The sequence below is a fragment of the Lygodium microphyllum genome, chromosome 6 (genome assembly GCF_053477565.2).
Source record: "Lygodium microphyllum isolate KBCC chromosome 6, Lygodium_microphyllum_v1.1.10, whole genome shotgun sequence".
Taxonomy (NCBI): domain Eukaryota; kingdom Viridiplantae; phylum Streptophyta; class Polypodiopsida; order Schizaeales; family Lygodiaceae; genus Lygodium; species Lygodium microphyllum.
Window position 1 is genome coordinate 124,979,491 of NC_141140.1, and position 19,562 is coordinate 124,999,052.

Genomic DNA, 19,562 nt, shown 5'->3' on the forward strand with positions numbered 1-19,562 from the left:
GACATGTGATTAAACTTAGGTCTCTCCTCTGATTTGTCCTCCCAAGAAAGCACATGATACACCACTAGAATTTCCATCTGCAATGAATTGGCAGCCAGACTATCCTTTGCCAGATGCCATTGATGATTGGACCTTGCAAAGCACCATTTTCCATGAACAAACCAAATGATTGAGAAAAATTGATGCAGATGTACAAAACTGACCCTCAGTATTAAGTACATGCCCCCATGAACCCTAAATCTTCGTATTATGGCAGCCTGCACATATGAGCACAACAGAGATTCTGAAGTTGTAGAACTCTCGATGATCATCATGGAAGCATCTACATCATGTTTGCTGCATTTCACAGCCAGCTGTGTATTAGAGCATGGAGCCATTTCCTCGGCCATCTCCTCAATGCGTGTGGACCATCTCATCTTCTGCCTCTGTATCCAACCCCAAAGAATCAACCACTTGGGCTATGAAAGCCATATTGAGCTCTGACATGATGACAAAAGGGTTGACTGCAGATTTATCTTCAAGGTTGCTGCCCACTGCCCCTCAATGATTCTGCCTCTCTTTTTTTTTTCATGAAGATAATTGAATTAAGTAGTAAATATTTACATCAGACCATCGGGTCAGCATTGAAAATAACAGACATGAAGGAAAGTCTACACAGACTCTAACACAGAAATGTCACACCAAAAGAACAGCTGGAGTCGAGCGAACAGTATCCAACCAAGGAGCAGCGATGTCAAGAAGAACTAGATCAGCAGACACCATAGAGGAGATTTGCCACAACACTAAACCCCGGATTCAGGCCACATGACCATGAATGCCGGATACCGAATCAAAAATGAAGGCATTCCGAGTACGCCAAACATGCCATCGGGCTGTCCATCTAAGGAAATGGAAAAGGCAGGGGTAATCTGAACTCGAAGAGGTCATGGAGATCATCTTTCCCATAATCCACGAACGATGTATTCTGCCTCTCTCTTTTTTCTTTCGTAAATCTCTCTCTCTCTCTCTCTCTCTCTCTCTCTCTCTCTCTCTCTCTCTCTCGTTGGGTGATTGTGAAGACTCACCCCTAGCTGGACTGTAAACCTGCACAACTGCCTGACAGTGCAAGGGTTGTGAAGGTTTGTTTATTGCCTGCAGAGCTGTGTACCTGTCTTAGAGGTCCTGGTTGTCTTGGTCTGTTGCGGGATTGCAAGACTGTTCACAGCACGTCTCCTGGACTGTGTGATTGTGCAGCTGATGATCTGACTGCCTCACCGGAGCTTAGCTGGACAGCACGTTTGCACAGCAGGTCGTCCTCTCTCACTCTCTCTCTGACTGGAAAAGCAGGTCCGCTCACAGGGAAATGGGTGGGCAGAGCTGCTATTTCTGTTCACAGGGGCAGGATGCCACTACAACAACAGGAATAAGTACAGGTCTGGGCACAGGGCAGAGCAGCGTCTGCACAGGCCTGCTAAATGCCGCTTCTCAGCAAATCTAATGCTCACTGGCAGTACTAGGGCAGCAGGTGCCAACCTGCAGAAGGTTCAAGCTGCACGTAGGATAGGGCTGGCCCAATTCATGGCTCAGGGTGGCACAGAGCAGGGCTCGCTCTCCCTGCAACACCATTCCTTCTTCTTTTTTGCAAATAAAATGTGGCTGATTATATTACTCAAAAAAACTGATTACAACGGAATGCTCATGCTCAACAGACTAGCTGGAGCTGCTGCAGAAACACAAATACATCATGTATACAAACCTCTCAAGGCGGTCTCAGGGGGATGGAGGCAAGAAGCCATGGAGAGAGGGTATATCGCCATCTGGGGCTGCCTGCCTGCATCACGAAAAACAGGTCCTGGCCGCCCCAAGTATGCATGAAATGACAACGGAGCTCCTAACGAGCACTAGACTCGCCTTGCACCTGATCCCAACGGCCGCGGAGGGAGTGGATGATGGAGGTCCAGAGCTCTACTAAGGTCGCCTGTGCTGAAAGTGTCTCTCCGCCGAAAGTCTCCTGACACCGCGCCTTCCAGATATGCCATCCAGTAAGACTCCCTATGATCTCCCATACCTCAAAGAGGTCTACTATGGGCTCCAATACCTAGCAGATGGGTAGAGCCTCCAAACCGACCACTACGCATGACCCTGCCTCAATGATGAATATCGTGTCCTGCATCCCGGACGCATACAGAAGGTGACGGCCCTAGCTGACTGCTTGCCAACATAAAGCTCCCCATGAGATACATCCAAGGCTGGGTGCTGTACAGCGAAGGATGCGGCATGCTCCTCTCCACACGAGCTACGCCTCCTCACATGACCAAAGGCAGTGCTTCGAGGTTTCCAAAGGCTGCTGTGTGCAACGCTTACAACCTCCCTCCTGCATCTGCGCAAGCCAACTTCCCACCGCCAAGCCTCCATGTGCCACCAACCATAAGAAATACGATACCCTCCTCAACCTCCAACTATCCCATAGGCAGTGCCAGAAGGTCCATCAGAACGGCTCCATGATGCTGTGCTCCGCCCAGTGCTTGCTACGCGCCCAATCCATATCCTCCTGTATCAGTACTTGTCTGCCAATCCTGGCAGTGTGCTCCAGGAACCTCGATGGCTTCTTGGCGACTGCAATGGTCAGCCATAGCCACTCTCCTGGATCCCACTCCAGCTCATCAAGTGGTCTGCCCTCCCAAATCCAAAGGTGCCACTCCCTAAGCTCCTTTCAAAAAACATAAGGGTCCAGTCGCCATGCCTTCCCCAGAAGGCCCACCACCCGAATCCTCCTCCACAAAAGGGCAACTATCCCCTCATCCTGCTGCCCTCTATCAAGGGCCAAACGCCCCCCCCCCCCACCCCTGAACGGTGAAGAAAATTCCTTGAGGGGCGCCGCCCACTCTACCTGCTACCTGTAGGGGGGTGCCTGCTTGTGAAAACCTAGCGGCCCATACCTCCCTGGGCTCTATCAACACTAGTATCGAGGGAGCAAGCCACTCCGGAGGTATTGTTGCGTCTATCTCCCTTCGCCTCAACTCCACTCCTCCGTGGCAGCCCGATACTCATTGCAGCACCTCCTCATCCGCCATCCTGTACACCTCCCACCATATCCTAATGGTACGAGCCAGGCCAGCCTCCCAACCAGCCCACTGGATGTGGGGGCGCTCGCCAATCTATGCCCCTTCCCAATCTTTGACCTGGGGGTTCCAAACACCAGCTTACAGTCTATCTCCTCCTGGCAGCCTAGGGAGCTCTGGATTAGGGTCTTATGGAGGCCCTGCCACACGCGGAGTAAGCTGTGTAGGAAAGGTGATCTGGGGGGCTGACCTGGGCTGACGTGAAGATCCATCTCAAGGACGGCCTCCACTCACCGCCAAGCCTCGGTCTACAATCCTGGAGACCCTCCTGCAAGCAATAGGACCTTCCAGGTCTACCCTCCCAGTGTGAGGCCGCGGACAACTAGCTTGCCCAAGATGGCCATGCTCTGAAACTTTGGGTCTATGATCCCAAGCCCTCCCTCCAACCGATGTCGTACGATGGTTGCCCACGCCACCCTGGCACGAGAATGCCTAGAGTCGTCTGACCCGGACCAAAATCAGTTCTGCATTAGGCAGCGAAGCTACACTATGCAGGATGAGGAGAAGCACCAACGCGAGGCGATGTACCAGGACGTCGCTAGGAGGACCTGGTTAACCACCAGGGCTCGGTCGGCTAGTGAAAGGTGACCCGTGCTCCAGTAGGTCATCTTCCCCCGAATAGAATCAAGGACTAGAAGAAACTGCTGGGCAGGAGTGATGTCGAGTCCCACCTGGAACCCTAGGTACCAGACGGTCTGCCCTCTACTCACCCATCTAAATCCTAGGTGAACGCCCCACTCTGTGCTAGAGTCCAGATCTGTGAGGAAACCAACTGACTTTCACCAATTGATTTTTGCTCTCGTTGCAGAACAAAATACCTCAGCCAGCCTCACTCTCTCCAGCATCAACTCATCATCCTCTATGTAGAGTGTTGTATCATCTGCATACTCTGAGTCTAGCAACTCAGTCTCCTCTCTCACAGGAAGTCGGAGGCCGCGTAATCCGCTCACACGAGACCTGAGAAAGTGAGACATCACCTCTACAAAGAGTAGGAACAGGTATGGGGCAAAGGGGCAGCCCTGTTGGACTGATCTCTCCAACCGAAACTCCTCCCCTCGTCTACCACCTATGAGAACCTTGCTAGTGGCCGATCTGTAAAGTGCGGCGACCCCGTGAATCCAAGCCTGGGGGAAACCCAACCTCACCATGGTGCCCTCTAGGAAATCCCAATCCACCTTGTCATAAGCTTTCTCGAAATCCAAGAGTAGTACGGCCAGTCTTTGCCCACTGTGCTGAGCCCACTCTGTCGCCTCAAAGAAGGTGAATACATTGTCTACCATACTCCTATCCTGGACAAAGCCTGTTTATGTGTCATGGATGATGTCTGGCAGCACGAGGTGTAGTCGCCTACCACTCATCTTTGCCAGTACCTTATAGGCCACTGACAATAAGGTGATCGGTCTCCACTGGGAAAGCTCCAATCGGTCTCTCCCTTTGGGGAGAAGATTGATAAGGCCTGCCAAAAGGCTCCCTGGAATTTGTCCTGAAGTGAAAATCTCTTGGAAGGCCATCACTAGGGGGCCCTTCACCACTTCCCAGAAGGTAATAAAGAAGGCCTTAGAGAGGCCATCCTCTCCCGGGCGTTTCTGACCATTCTGTGTATGGAAAGCCTCCTCCAGTTCCTTCTCTGTGAAGGGGGCAAGGAGGAAGCGTCCCATCTCTGTGACAAGGAACGGGATGTGATCCTAGACCTACTGCCTACATCGTTGTCTTCTAGCTGAGGCCATCTCCTCCTGGAAAAGGCATTTGTAGTAATCAGTGGCAATCTCCATCACCTTGTCTGGGATAGAACGAGTCCTCCCATACTGATCTTGAAGGCTACGTATCTGCTCTCCTGAGGTGCGAGGTTGGTGCACCTGGAAAAACTCCTTGCACATCGTGTTCCCCTTCCGCCCCCAAAAAGCTACTGAGGTGCGCAAAAGGGAACTCAGAGCGCCTGTCTTCTAGGCTAGCAAATGGCTGCTCGTGCTCGCACCTCCTGTGCGTGGAGGGTGGGATCCCCTGGTGCCTCCTGTAGTAGTCTTTGTGTGGCTGCAAGGTCCCACCGGAGCACTCTCTCCTCCCAGCTCTACTGCTTAGCCTGTATGGCTGCCTCTTGGCAGATTCTACTCGACTCGGCTAGGACCTTTGCAACCTCCTCTACGATCCGGTCCCTCCTACCCCACTCCCCAATCCAGAGCTGCTCTATCTGTCTCGTTGTAAACACCCCGAACAACGTAGTATGCTTAACAATTATGATATTCGCTTGTTTTCGAGATTTAATATAAAAGAGAATGAACACTTAAAGCTGAAAATGAAAATTACTCACAAAATTACAACCATGAAAATGTAAAAGTAATGGAGACAAGATTGAGGGTTGAAGATGGGCAACCCCCCCCCGAAGGAATGTATTTCTGCTCAACCCAAGTCCCTTAGGGAAGAGCTCAGTTACAATCAACCTGAGAGTGAGAAAAAGTAATTCTCACTCTCACAAGATCATGCAAAGATGTACAAACACACATGCATTATCTATTATGCAATGATAAGAACTGATTTCTTTACAGTATGAGAGAAGAAAAAGGGGAAATCAGCCTTTCTCCATCGTTGATCAGCAGTACATGGATAGGGCTTGCTTCTTGTTGCTAAAATGGAAGAAAGAGCTCGAGAAGGAGGTGCTGTAATAAATTTACAGGCTTGTTGTCCTGTAAACAGCAGTGATAGAAGAGGGAATATGGAGGAATTTGATAATGGAGAAGTGGGGGATGATGATGGGGATGGATGGGGCCAATTTCTAACTATCTGTGGGTGCTGTACATGAGTTTACAGCAAAGAAAAATGATGTTGAATGAAAAAAAACGAGCTCTTATTTATAGGAGAGGGGAGAGCTAGTACAAAAGGGGAAAGTGGAGTAGCACAAGACAAGTGTCCAGCCACATGTCATGAGATGTGATAAGTGGTGGAACACTTGGAAACTTGTGTGACAAGTGTCTTGACACTTGTCTCTTCTCTATGGCCTTCCTTTTTGGGTTGAATACTGTCAAGAATAGAAACAACCAAATTTAGTAAGCACAGTCAGAGTACAGAACTTACTATTTTTAGAATGACATCCCTATTTTTTAGGACTAGCATTTTTAGGCTAATTCGAGGCTCCTAAATTTTAGGGACCTCCTAAAATTTAGGAATCTCCTAAAATTTAGGGACCCCCCCAATATGGGTGTCATATGAAAGCTTTTTCCGTGTACATCGCAAAAATGGTATCCGAATCTTCATGTGACTTTCCTATGCAAAGAAATGTGCATTTCAAGCTTTCAGCCCACACATGCACATTATACAAGCATTTCATGATCTTGCCATCTTGTTGATTGTAACTGTATGTTCTGGTGGATCTAGCCCACACTTCAAGGCATCAATCCTTTCTGTGTGCGAGTCTAACCCTGATATGCGTGAGTTCTAGTCACAGGCGCTTAATCGGGCCATATAGGTGGAAGTGTGAACTATCTTTTCTCTAACCCACCGTGTGGGTCCACCATAACCTGTGACCACTCATCAGTGGCCAGCTCCAATGCACTTTTCTTTATATCTAATTAGTGCAAAGGAAATAAATTTAATAAATCATTATATAGACAAATTAATGAAAAAGGATACAAATTCTGTTTCTATAGAGTTGTGACAGCCCTCTGGCTTTTATTCAGCTGTCCTCAGCTGAAAAGCTTCTTGATATTGCTGTAGAATATTTGGATAATCCTTCATGAATTTTTCATCTACCCACTGTGCATCTGTTGTGGGTAGATTCTTGAATTTTAGTAAGAATTTTCGTGTCACAAGGCCACTTCTCGTGGTTCGATCCTTGAGAAACAAAATCTTTTCAGGTTCCAAGAGTTGCTCTGTTTCTTCAACTTCTGGGGGATCTTCAGTAATGGGTTCCTTTGGTTCTGGTCCTATGTAAGGTTTTAGCAAACTTACATGAAAAGCATTGTGTATTTTCCAATGAGTAGGAAGCTCAAGTCGATAAGAAACTTCATTTATTTTCTCAATCACTTTGAAGGGTCCAAAGTATATACTGGAGAGCTTTGGAAAAGATGAATTTTGACCAGAACCTTGTTTGAGCCTGCTTTTATCAAACTTTAGCAAGACATATTGACCTTTTTCAAAAGCCAAAGGTCTTCTTCGTTTATCCGCTTGCTTCTTTTGTCGCTCTTGGGCAACTTTGATAGTGGCTCGAACTTGATCCATTGCGGTTTTTAAATCTGAAGCAAACTCATCAGCAGCAAAAATCTTATCTTTAGTGCGAATAATTGGAGGAGGAATCACTTTACCCTGTACTATTTCATTTGGAGCTTTCCCTGTGGATGAGTGCACTGTATTGTTGTAAGCAAACTCCAATAATGGAAGATATTTCTCCCATTGTGACTTATGTTCACTAACATAAGCTTTCAACATATCCAAAAGAGTGAGATTCATCACCTCTGTTTGGCCGTCAGTTTGAGGATGAAAAGCTGAGGAGAACTTTAAAGTGGTTCCCAAATTCTCAAATAAAGCACGCCAAAAGTTACTTGTGAATTTGGAGTCTCTATCTGAAATGATCTCAGAAGGCATACCATGTAATCTGAAGATATGTTGAATGAAAAGTCTTGCAGCTTGTGCGGATTTCAATGTTTTATGACATGGAATAAAATGTGATTGTTTGCTGAATCTATCAATCATGACCCAAATCATATCATGACCTTGAGGTGTTCTTGGAATACCTGAGATGAAATCCATTGTGATAGATTCCCATAGATCTTTGGGCACTGGAAGAGGTTGCAACAATCCTGGAATCTTCTGCCTATCATATTTGGATTTTTGGCATACCAGACAAGCCTCAATGAAGTTATGTGTATCTTTTCGTAATGTTGGCCAATAAAAGTAGCACTCAATTGCACACTGAGTGGCTGCCCTCCCTCTATGCCCTGCATAAGGGGGTTCATGACTTTCTTTAAGCACCTTTTGTTGAACAGGAAGAGTGACACAAAGGCGATTGTTCATGAGAAGGTAACCGTCTTTGATGGAATAATCTGGATGAGAACCTCCTTGCTGTAAATTTGACCAAATTGCTGCAAAATCAGTATCTTCATCATAAGTATTCTTCATCATTTGAAAATCTTCATGATGAGCCACTGTAATAGTTGCAATGCGAGGCACTCTAGAAAGTGCATCAGCAACTACATTTTGTTTCCCTGGAGTGTACATAATTTGAAAATGAAACATAGACAAGAAATTTTCCCATCTTGCATGTTTCTCCTGCAAATGCTTTTGAGTCTTGAAATACTTCAAGCTTTGATGATCGGTTTTAATAAGGAATTCATTGCCTAAAAGATAATGTTTCCATATCTTTAAAGCATGAACCACTGCTAAGAGCTCCTTTTCATAAATGTCATACCTTTTCTCCACATCATTTAGACGGCGGCTTTCAAAGGCTACGGCATGGCCTTCTTGATTTAGCACTGCACCAATACAATCACCGCAAGCATCTGCTTCCACCACAAATGGTTTTACCAGATCTGGAATGATAAGAACAGGTCCAGAAGTAAGAGCTGTTTTCAGCCTTGTGAAGGCTGCCTTCTCTTTTTCCTTCCATTGGAAAGAGCTTTTCTTCTTTGTAAGGTCATGAAGTGGAGAAGCCATATGTGCAAAATGCTTGATGAAGCGGCGGTAATAAGAACATAAGCCAAGAAACGATCGCACCTCATGTACATCACGAAGATAAGGCCATTCTTGGATTATCCTGATCTTTTCAAGATCCATCTGAATCCCTTCAGAAGAGATGGCATGCCCAAGGTAATTTATTTTATGCATGAAAAATTCACTCTTTTTACCATTTACCAAGAGTTGATTTTGTTGTAGTAATTGTAGAACAATTTCCAAGTGTTGATGGTGATCCTCTTCATTCTTGCTAAAGACAAGAATATCATCAAAGAAAGTACCGACATATTGTCGATGCTCTCTAAAGATGCGCTACATCATTCGATTAAAGGTGGCTGGTGCATTGGTTAATCCGAAAGGAACCACTAAGAATTCATAAAGACCGTATGAAGTGCGGAAAGCAGTTTTGTGTACATCTTGTGGTATTACCCTAATTTGATAATAACTACTCTTTAGATCAATGTGGCTAAAAACCTTTGAGCCTCCTAGACGATCTAAAATGTCGTCAATTCTGGGAATAGGAAACCGATTCTTCACAGTGATTTTGTTGAGGGCTCGATAATCAATGCACATCCTGAATGTGCCATCTTTCTTTTGAACAAAAAGAACCGGTGAACAAAATGGTGAGCTACTTGGCCTAATTAGCCCACGGTTGAGTAGGTCTTCGACTTGCTTTCTAATTTCTTCTTGTTGAGGACGGCTCACACGGTATGGTGCTGTATTAGGAGGAGAACTGCCCGGGATAATATCAATATGATGGTCTTCTGGCCTTTCTGGGGGAAGCTGATAAGGAAGATCTTCCGAAAAACAATCTTTATACTTTTCCAAGAGCTGAAGTTGCTCTTGGTTTTCAGCATTCATATTATCTTTTACATCAGTGACATAAAGCAGACAACATTGAACACAATCCTTAATTGCTCTAGAGACTTACATATGGCTTACCATAGGTATGGTGTCTCCAGAAACTCCAGCTTGGATCTCGTACTTCTTACCTTTGTTGGTGAGTTCTACCTTCTTTTTCTGAGAGAAGATGGTTGAATCTACTCTATGATTCCAGGGCATGCTAAGAATCACATCGCAACCATCAAGGTCTCCGATATAGAAGGTATCTTCGTCACTGTAGCCTTGAATTTGAAACTTGAGCTTGCCAATGTAGGGTATCACAGTCTTCACTGTGTCACCTTCATCAGCATTTAAAGCTTGGCGAACTTCTGCCAGAGTGTCCATCTCTTCATTCTTTAATCCAAGCTCTTTAGCTAATTGCAAGGAAATGATATTTTCATTCGCCCCAAGATCTATCAAGAATAGTGCTTGCTTACCTTGCAACTGTCCCCAAGCTTTTAATAATTTGCACGTCTCTGGAGTGTGAGTTGTGTTTGCAACTACATCACTGATAGCATTGATTTTCACTGGCGACTTAGGCTTGTTGTCAGAATCCTTGCTTTGTCCCTTGTTTGGACATTGCTTCGCTATGTGGCCTGTTTGTCCACATTTAAAGCACTTCCCTTCTTTCATGAAGCGTTGCTTTTCTTCTTCGGAAAATTGCTTTGCTTATGGGTATAGATTGGAGCGAAATTGAGGAGCATTAAGAGGTGCATAGGGCTTCATCTTCTTTTGATTTGATGGCTGCTTTTGCCACTGTTTTTGTCCTTCATTTGGGGCTGAATACTCCTCATTGTCAGCTACTCTCTTGTTATCATTCTTTTGGAATGATTTGTTTCCATTGTGCTCCATTTCCCATGTCTCAGCATGGTCAATGAGTTCCCTGAGACTAGAACAATGATAATGATTAAGAGCAGTACGAAGTTTAAAATGCAAACCTCCTTGAAACTTCCTAAGCTTTTCCGAACTGCTGATCTTCTTGAAATGTTGGACCTTCAAAAGTAGCTCCCAAAATCTCTTGGTATAGTCACCAAGTGACTCATTTTTCCTTTGCCAAAGCCGATCCCATTCCATTTTTATATCTCTTTTGAAATGAACAGGAAGAAATTGGCTTTGTATCATGCGAACAAAGGACTGCCATGATTTTGGGGCAGCATGATCATATTCCAACCACGTCCACCAAGTATGGGCTAAGTCGGTTAAATGTAAAGCTGCAAACTTAATCTTTTATTTTTCTTTATACTTGTCACGACCATACAAAATTTGAAATTGACGAATAAACTTCAAAAGAAGATCAGGATTTCGGGAACCATCATACATACTGAACTTGATCTTCTTTTCAAGTTGAGATAGTGACTTAGTCTTCTTCTTCTTCTTATGCCTTCGTCCATGCTCGGATCTTGAGGTTGAAGATGATGAAGTGCTTGATCGGGATGAAGATGGAGACGAGGGTGAAGAATGTCGACGCCTTTGACGATGATGAGGTCTTCCACGAGAAGGGTGTGACTCTTCATTACTAGAAGAGGATCCATCAGAATAGGCGCCAGATGACTTTGAAGAAGAGGATGAGCTTCGACGCGATCTCTTTCTTTGTCTTGAAGTAGAATGGGACTGCCTCTTAGAAGTAGTTGGACTTCTTGATCGGCTCCTTTCATTGGTATGGCTTTGTCTCCTTGAAGTAGATGGGCTTCTTTCCTTGAATTCTTTGGGATTCTCAACTTTTTCTAGTTTGAGAAGTTGCTCACGAATTTGCTGATTCTCCTCTCTAAGACTTTGAATGGCTTGAAGGATAGCACTCGATTGATCCATTGAGACTAAAGAAAAAAATATGCTCAAGCACTCAATGCAAGGGCTGAAAACAAATAAACTTATAGTTGTAAGCACTACCAGTGTTGGGGGTGAGGACCGAGCCAAAGCTCTGATACCACTGTAAACACCTCGAACAACGTAGTATGCTTAGCAATTATGATATTCGCTTGTTTTCGAGATTTAATATAAAAGAGAATGAACACTTAAAGCTGAAAATGAAAATTACTCACAAAATTACAGCCATGAAAATGTAAAAGTAATGGAGACAAGATTGAGGGTTGAAGATGGGCAACCCCCCCCCCCCCCCCCCGAAGGAATGTATTTCTGCTCAACCCAAGTCCCTTAGGGAAGAGCTCAGTTACAATCAACCTGAGAGTGAGAAAAAGTAATTCTCACTCTCACAAGATCATGCAAAGATGTACAAACACACATGCATTATCTATTATGCAATGATAAGAACTGATTTCTTTACAGTATGAGAGAAGAAAAAGGGGAAATCAGCCTTTCTCCATCGTTGATCAGCAGTACATGGATAGGGCTTGCTTCTTGTTGCTAAAATGAAAGAAAGAGCTCAAGAAGGAGGTGTTGTAATAAATTTACAGGCTTGCTGTCCTGTAAACAGCAGTGATAGAAGAGGGAATATGGAGGAATTTGATAATGGAAAAGTGGGGGATAATAATGGGGATGGATGGGGCCAGTTTCTCGCTATCTGTGGGTGCTGTACATGAGTTTACAGCAAAGAAAAATGATGTTGAATGAAGAAAAACGAACTCTTATTTGTAGGAGAGGGGAGAGCTAATACAAAAGGGGAAAGTGGAGTAGCACAAGACAAGTGTCCAGCCACATGTCATGAGATGTGACAAGTGGTGGGACACTTGGAAACTTGTGTGACAAGTGTCTTGACACTTGTCTCTTCTCTATGGCCTTCCTTTTTGGGTTGAATACTGTCAAGAATAGAAACAACCAAATTTAGTAAGCACAGTCAGAGTACAGAACTTACTATTTTTAGAATGACATCCCTATTTTTTAGGACTAGCATTTTTAGGCTAATTCGAGGCTCCTAAATTTTAGGGACCTCCTAAAATTTAGGAATCTCCTAAAATTTAGGGACCCCCCCAATATGGGTGTCATATGAAAGCTTTTTCCGTGTACATCGCAAAAACGGTATCAAAATCTTCATGTGACTTTCCTATGCAAAGAAATGTGCATTTCAAGCTTTCAGCCCACACATGCACATTATACAAGCATTTCATGATCTTGCCATCTTGTTGATTGTAACTGTATGTTCTGGTGGATCTAGCCCACACTTCAAGGCATCAATCCTTTCTGTGTGCGAGTCTAACCCTGATATGCGTGAGTTCTAGTCACAGGCGCCCAATCGGGCCATATAGGTGGAAGTGTGAACTATCTTTTCTCTAACCCACCGCGTGGGTCCACCATAACCTGTGACCACTCATCAGTGGCCAGCTCCAATGCACTTTTCTTTATATCTAATTAGTGCAAAGGAAATAAATTTAATAAATCATTATATAGACAAATTAATGAAAAAGGATACAAATTCTGTTTCTATAGAGTTGTGACACTCGTCACCTCCGCCCTCCTATAGATCGAGTCAGGGATCCTACACGATCAAGTGTCTAGGGCAGATGCTGGGGGATCTAGTGTCAAGAGAATCGAGCAATGATCAGACAACGTGGTGCCTGCCAAATCTAGCCTCCACGAAAGTCTTCCCACTCTCCCACATAAAACCTGTCCAAGCACTCCAGCAAGACTCTACCTAACCGCCTGTATCCCCAACAGAAGTCCAGCGACCTCTCCCTCCTATGGAAAGCAAGGTCTCTCCAAGCATCACGTGCACCTAGCACCAACAGAAATACTTCCCATGCCTCCTGCTCCTCCCTGGTCATGCCCTGATAGTTTCTGCCTCTGCCTTGCTGATCCTCCAAAGTCTCCAGGTTGTTGAAGACTCGTGCAACGATCCAGGAGTCCATCCGCGATCTCCACCCAGAACCTGCTGCGTGCCCTAGCCTCTGTAGGGGCATAGACGTTGAGGACTCCAAGGCACGAGTCCCCAATATCCAGTCTGATCCATAGAACCCTCGCTGCCACTTCGTCCCGCGGTCTCATACACAGGCGGTGAGACTCGGGCCAATAAAGGTGCATACATTTCCATTTCTGTCGTGGGCACCTATAGCGTGCTCCTAATAAGTGTGCAAGCTGCCCGAGAGTACCTTCCCTACCCATTGGACCTAGGAGAGAGTGAGCTTCTGCTCCTGCAGAAGTAAAATGTTGATCCGTCCGGCAAGGGCAGGCTACAGCTCCTGCTGAACAATCAACTTCCTGGAACCACATGCCCCACTGTAGTGGAGACTATTCACATTCCAGGATGCAAGGTGTAAGCTCATGGGGAAACCTGCAATTGACCGAACAGACATCTGTTTGGTGTGGAGGCTGCTGATGAGGATGAGAAACTATGGGGCATGCAAGTAGGCTTTGCCACAAGTCTAGATGGCGAACTCTAGTCCCCCATGGTGGCCCTTGGCCTAACCATAGGAGTGATAGATGCTCCAGGTAGTACTATCAATGCATCTATCAACCATGCTGAGAGTCCTGACTCCGTACACTAGTAGAAACTTGCCGCCTGTACTAGGGGCCACTCGATCACATCCCTCACAGCCCTCCACTGTGGAGGGGCTCGAAAGATAATGCTGAAGTGTGGGACCTCGGCACTAGCCCACCAGTTAATGTCCATCATATAACCAAGCCATTGCTATGCAAGCAATGCTAGTCTTTCTTCTCCTATCCATTGAGAGATGTGGTCCGCCACCTGACTCTTCAACTCCTCTATCTGTGTCGTCGTCCAATCCCCTGAGTGAGAGAACTGAAAGAAGAAAGAGTAGTTCGGTCCATCCAGTGGTGCTAGTAGATGGACCTTACCCCTCCTTGACTTGTGAACCACGAAGATCCCCATCTCTAGAGGTAGTGGAAACTCTCTGCACTCCGTAACTCTCTGGTAGGACCATGGGCCACTACGGAAGAACTCCTATGGAAACAGTTGTGCCTGTCTTGGGAAGGTGTGACAAGCAGCAGGGGCAGATGAGCTCGTGACTGTGTGGAAGGGGGAAGACTACTGGTGCGAGGAGGATGTAGGCGTGCGTGGCTCATCACCTCCTGTAAGAGGAGCGGGAGTGGGTCTGGGGAAGATTACCTGAAATGGGTGCGGATCAGGGAGGGTGCTCGACAGGGGAGATGCTGGAGGGGAAGAGGATCGAGAGATGGTGGGATGGTCGGAAGTATGTGGCGGGTGTGGGGTGTTGTGCTAAGAAATGCACTTAGCCACTTAAACAGCCCCAACACATGCTTAATTTAGGCTTATTTTAGCCAAAACCCTAAAACAGGGAGCGGGTCAAGAAAGTTAAGTGGAAGAGAATCTAAAACCCGTTACCAGCTTGCTGCCCACACCCTAGTCACGGAGGACATCTCAGCCCTTGCTGTCCATCACTGTTCCCTACAGTCTGGCGCATGTTTCCAGCCCTCCGCACACTGATTGCTGCTGTTTCTGCCTGGCAACTGACTGTTGTTCATCTGCACTGCTGTCGTACAGCCTGCCATGCCAGCAAACTACTGCGTTTGCAGGCTCCAGCTGCCACCCTGACAGTTTTCTCTCTCCTGCTGCAGTGGCTGCACTGTTTCTCACCTGCCTGCGTTTTTAGTCTTTCTCTCTCCTGCAAGCTGTCCTGCCTGCGTTTTTAGCCTTTTCTCTCCTGCAAGCTCCGTTTTTAGTCTTTCTCTCTCCTGCAGGCTGTCCTACTTGTGTTTTTAGTCTTTCTCTCTCCTGCAGGCTCCGTTTTTAGTATTTCTCTCTCCTCACTGCTGTCTGCATCAGATCCAGCTTCTCACTACTGCGTTTGCAAGTGTTCGACATCCGGAGGCTGCCTTGCTGCGATTCGGGATCCATTTGGAGTATGACACACTCTCCAACTCATTACCCCTGCCCTGATCCTAGAGATACAGGAGTTTGAGGTTCAGTATTCATTCACTGCATAGTGTGTTTGCTGCATGAGCATCGTATTATTAGTAGTCATATCATTTCATTTATTCGTTGTGTTCATTGTCTCTGAGTTACTCTAACCCTAACCCTAACTATGTTCTTTTTATCAGTCTATGCTTTGTCGTACGGTTTTTGTTTATGTTTTTGTGTTAGGGTATTTTTTTTTACATGGTATCAGAGCCTGGTACTCTCTGAGAAACCTAGGCCTTTGATCTGAAAGCTCTTCCCAAGAAGCAAGAACAACAGTAGGTTCAAATGCCTTTGAACACATCAACACCGATTCAGTCTCCAGATCAGCCTATGCCGAGAACCGAGCGAGAGTGGGCCGATCAGCTTGCTCCACAAAGTTCCGACATGGTGGGAGAAACATCTGAGTAGATGGAAGAAAAAATAGGCAAGCTGACCTCTAAGAAATATAAACTGATCATAGCCTATCGACAAAAGAAGATTGAGAAGCTCGATCGAAGGATTGCCCTTCAAGAAAAGCTTCTAAATGAAGGTAAGCATGGATTTCACTCTTCAAATGTTGCACGTAAGTCTGATGATGTTGCAGGGCCGTCGAGACCTCCATCAGGGATGGGCCCCCCTCTTGGAGAGCAAGATCCGGAGTATGCTCCATTTTTTCAGACTCTTCCGTCCTCTTCGGTGCAAGGTACTTTTGATTCATCTTATGTGCCTTCTTTTTTTACCTCTTCTGTTTTGCAATATACTAGTAGAGATCATGTGGAAGAAAGAGTCCAATCTGTTGATTACGGAAAAGGTCCTCTAGAGGAACAATTCTTGTATGTTAACACACATCACGGGGATTATAAGAAAAAGCCAGGTAACTCTTCTTCTGTCCTTCCTTTTCTGTCTACTTCACATAATCAGAATGAATTTGGTGTTCCTTTCACTTCATTATATGGTATATCATCATCTTCACAGTTTCATTTTCAGCCTTTAATGATAAAAATGAACAAAAAGAATCTCCACCTCATACACCTCACTTTCAAAACCCACCCATCCCACCACATTCTTCCGCTGCTTCACCACTTCCATTTACACCATTTACATTTCCATTTTAGACACCTCATGTTGCACCGCACATCACTCCGGGGGTTTATGGAAACATAGGCACATCCTTTAAGACCTCATCCTTCTCTCAGCCGAGTGGTGTTCCACCTACCTCATACACACTTTCGGGATCATTGCAGCCTGGGTATCCCACTCAGTCTCTCCCAAGTGTGGATCAATTGCCTCCACAGTTTGCCTCCATGGCATTGCTTAGTGGACCTTCTCGTTATAATGTTGTGTCACAGCCTTACTTTGGACAAGGCTACTGTGTCCCAGTGCCTCCACCTACACCGGCACCTTATGGAAACATTCATGTTCCAATGTCTCCGCATCAATCGGCACTCATTGGACACTCACAGCCTACTTCTGCCTACCCACCTCTTCCCCCTCCTTACTCTTATCAGACACTCTCACCTCCACCATCTTTTCCACCATCATCTTACTCCACCTACTCTACACATCATGGTTCTAGCTCATCTTCTGCTAAGAATGCATTTAATGACAAGACTCGTTTTAACGGGTCGAACTTTACTACTTGGTCGAATTTGATGAGACGTGTCCTTGATTCACAGAACCTATGGGATCTAGTCCAAGGGTTGAAACCCCACCCGATTCCGCAATTGTTCCATACGAGGTCGTCCGCTCATGGAAGGCTAGGAATGCCTTCGCTATTGTCGAGCTAATGTAAGGCTTATTACAAGAGTTTCATTCTCAGCTTTAGCATTTTGACTTAGCGTCAGAGCGATGGGTACACTTGACTGACCGCTATGCGGCTCGAGATAGGACCCGTCGTATTAATCTTGACCATGAGCTTCAGCTTTTCAAAATCACTGACCCGGATGACTTGAAAGTCAAGTTGGCTGAGTATTGGCATCTCCTCACTGAATTCTCCACTACGGGGACTTCCAAGTCCTCTGACGATTAGGTCACATTGTTCCTAAATAAACTCCCCAAGAAATACTTCAATTTTGTGGAAGGAATAGTTTCAAAGCCTACCATGCCTACATTCTATGAATTTGAGTGTCAGTTGTTGCGTTACGCACGGTTGTTCGATCAGTTTCATATGAATTCCTCTTCAGAGGGGGCTCTTCTTGCTCATTCTCAGAAAGGGCAACAAGGGAAGGGCAAACCAAACCAAACCTCCACTCAAAATCAAAATCAAACTCAAAAGCTAAATCAATCTGGGGATTCTCAAGGAAACTCCCAGTCACAACTCAAACCTCGGTGGCAGAATGTACCTAAAAAGAATAGGTATTGTCAACATTGTCAAAAGGCTGGCCATTTTGACGACGAGTGTCGATCAAAGGCACGAGGCACAGCACCAAAACCTAAGTCTCAGACCCCCGTCCCTCAGTTGGGCAACCCCCAACAGGAAAGGCAAGGTGATGGCAAGGGGCAGTTTAAAGGTCAGACTCACACTGCCACCGCACAGTCATCTCAGTCGACAATGTTCTCAACTCCAGAGGGCTTGTCTGACTGGTCTACAGAGGCCCATATCGTCTCCATAGAGACATCACATGCGAGTCTCGTCCACATTTGTGAGTTGCTTCCCGACGAGGTTACTGCAGAGGCCCACTCGTCACAGCCGAGCACTTCAGCTCCAATTTGGATTGTGGACAGTGGAGCTACATATCACATGACTCCTACAGAGGACATTTCCGTACCCGAGCCCCTGCAGCCGAGCGGGTCCATGTAGGAAACAACTCCTCAATCAAGATTCAAGCTCAAGGTTGCATCAGTTTTGCCACTGACAAGGGTCCGAATCTGGCTTCGTTGGACAATGTATATCATGTCCCTCAGCTTAGGGTGAACTTGTTATTTGTTCAGCAGCTTTGCCGGTTGGGGCGAGCAGTTTTCTTTATAGCGACCACAGTCCAGATCCTTGACTCTCTGACTGGTTTAGTGATTGCTCGCAGTGAGGCACAGCCTAATGGCCTATACCACATGACACACTTTCTGACCGAGCTAACCGCTGAAGGCTCCATGTTCCATAGCTTCCAGGCCTTAGCCACATCTCGGGGGCCTACGCACAATGAGCATCTTTGGCACTTTCGCTTAGGGCATCTTGGTTATGACTCACTTTATGAGTTGTCACGCCGTGAGCTGGTTGAGGGCCTTCCATGCCTGAAGCTAGCTCGAGATGTCTGTAAAACTTGTCAGCTTGGGAAGCAACACCGTACCCCATTTCCTCAGCAGTCTACACATAGAACTGAGGATCCTCTTAGACTGATTCATGTTGATCTATGTGGGCCGACATCCACTGCTGCTTTGAACGGCGCACTGTACTTCTTTTTGATAGTGGATGATCATTCTCGATACATGTGGCTATACTTCCTCAAGCATAAGTCAGATGCTTTCACATATTTTTCTGCTTGGATGATGCTGGTTCGTAACCAAACTCGTCGTCATGTTGGGTGCATGAGGAGTGATAGAGGTGGTGAGTTTATCTCCCACGAGTTTTCTGAGTTTCTATAGAGGCATGGCATTTCTCGCCACCTCACCTCTACCAACTCCCCCTCTCAGAATGGAGTCATAGAGCATAGGAACCGCACAGTCATGGAAATGGCACGCTCTATGCCGTTCGCAGTAGAGCTTCCTAAGCGCCTTTGGGTCGAGGCTATTAACACTTCGGTGTACATCCTCAACCAGTGCCCGACTGCGGCTCTTCCTCAGAAGACCCCGTATGAGGCATTTTTTGGCTCTCGGCATGTTATTTCCCATTTCAGAGTCTTCGGGTGTCGTGCGTACATACGCACGCCTGATGACAAGATAGGAAAGCTTACTCCCCGAGCTGATCTCCTTATTCTTGTGGAACATTCCTCTAAAGCGAAAGCTTATCATTCTATTGTAGGAAAACTTCTTTGGTTAATTCACACTAGGCCAGATTTAGCTTACTCAGTTAGCATACTAAGTCAGGATTTCACAGCACCTAGGATGTCACATTAGATTGCATGTCTTCGTGTGTTGCGTTATTTGCGGTGTACTTTTTCTTATGGCTTGACATA

General features: G+C 45.9%; 1 protein-coding gene across 19 annotated transcripts in view; it reads right to left on the reverse strand.

Moving 5' to 3' along the window:
• The window catches only part of LOC148035083 (folate transporter 1, chloroplastic-like), a 130,438-nt gene that overhangs the window by 20,841 nt on the left and 90,035 nt on the right, over positions 1-19,562 (reverse strand). The gene's annotated exons all lie outside the window — the stretch shown is intronic.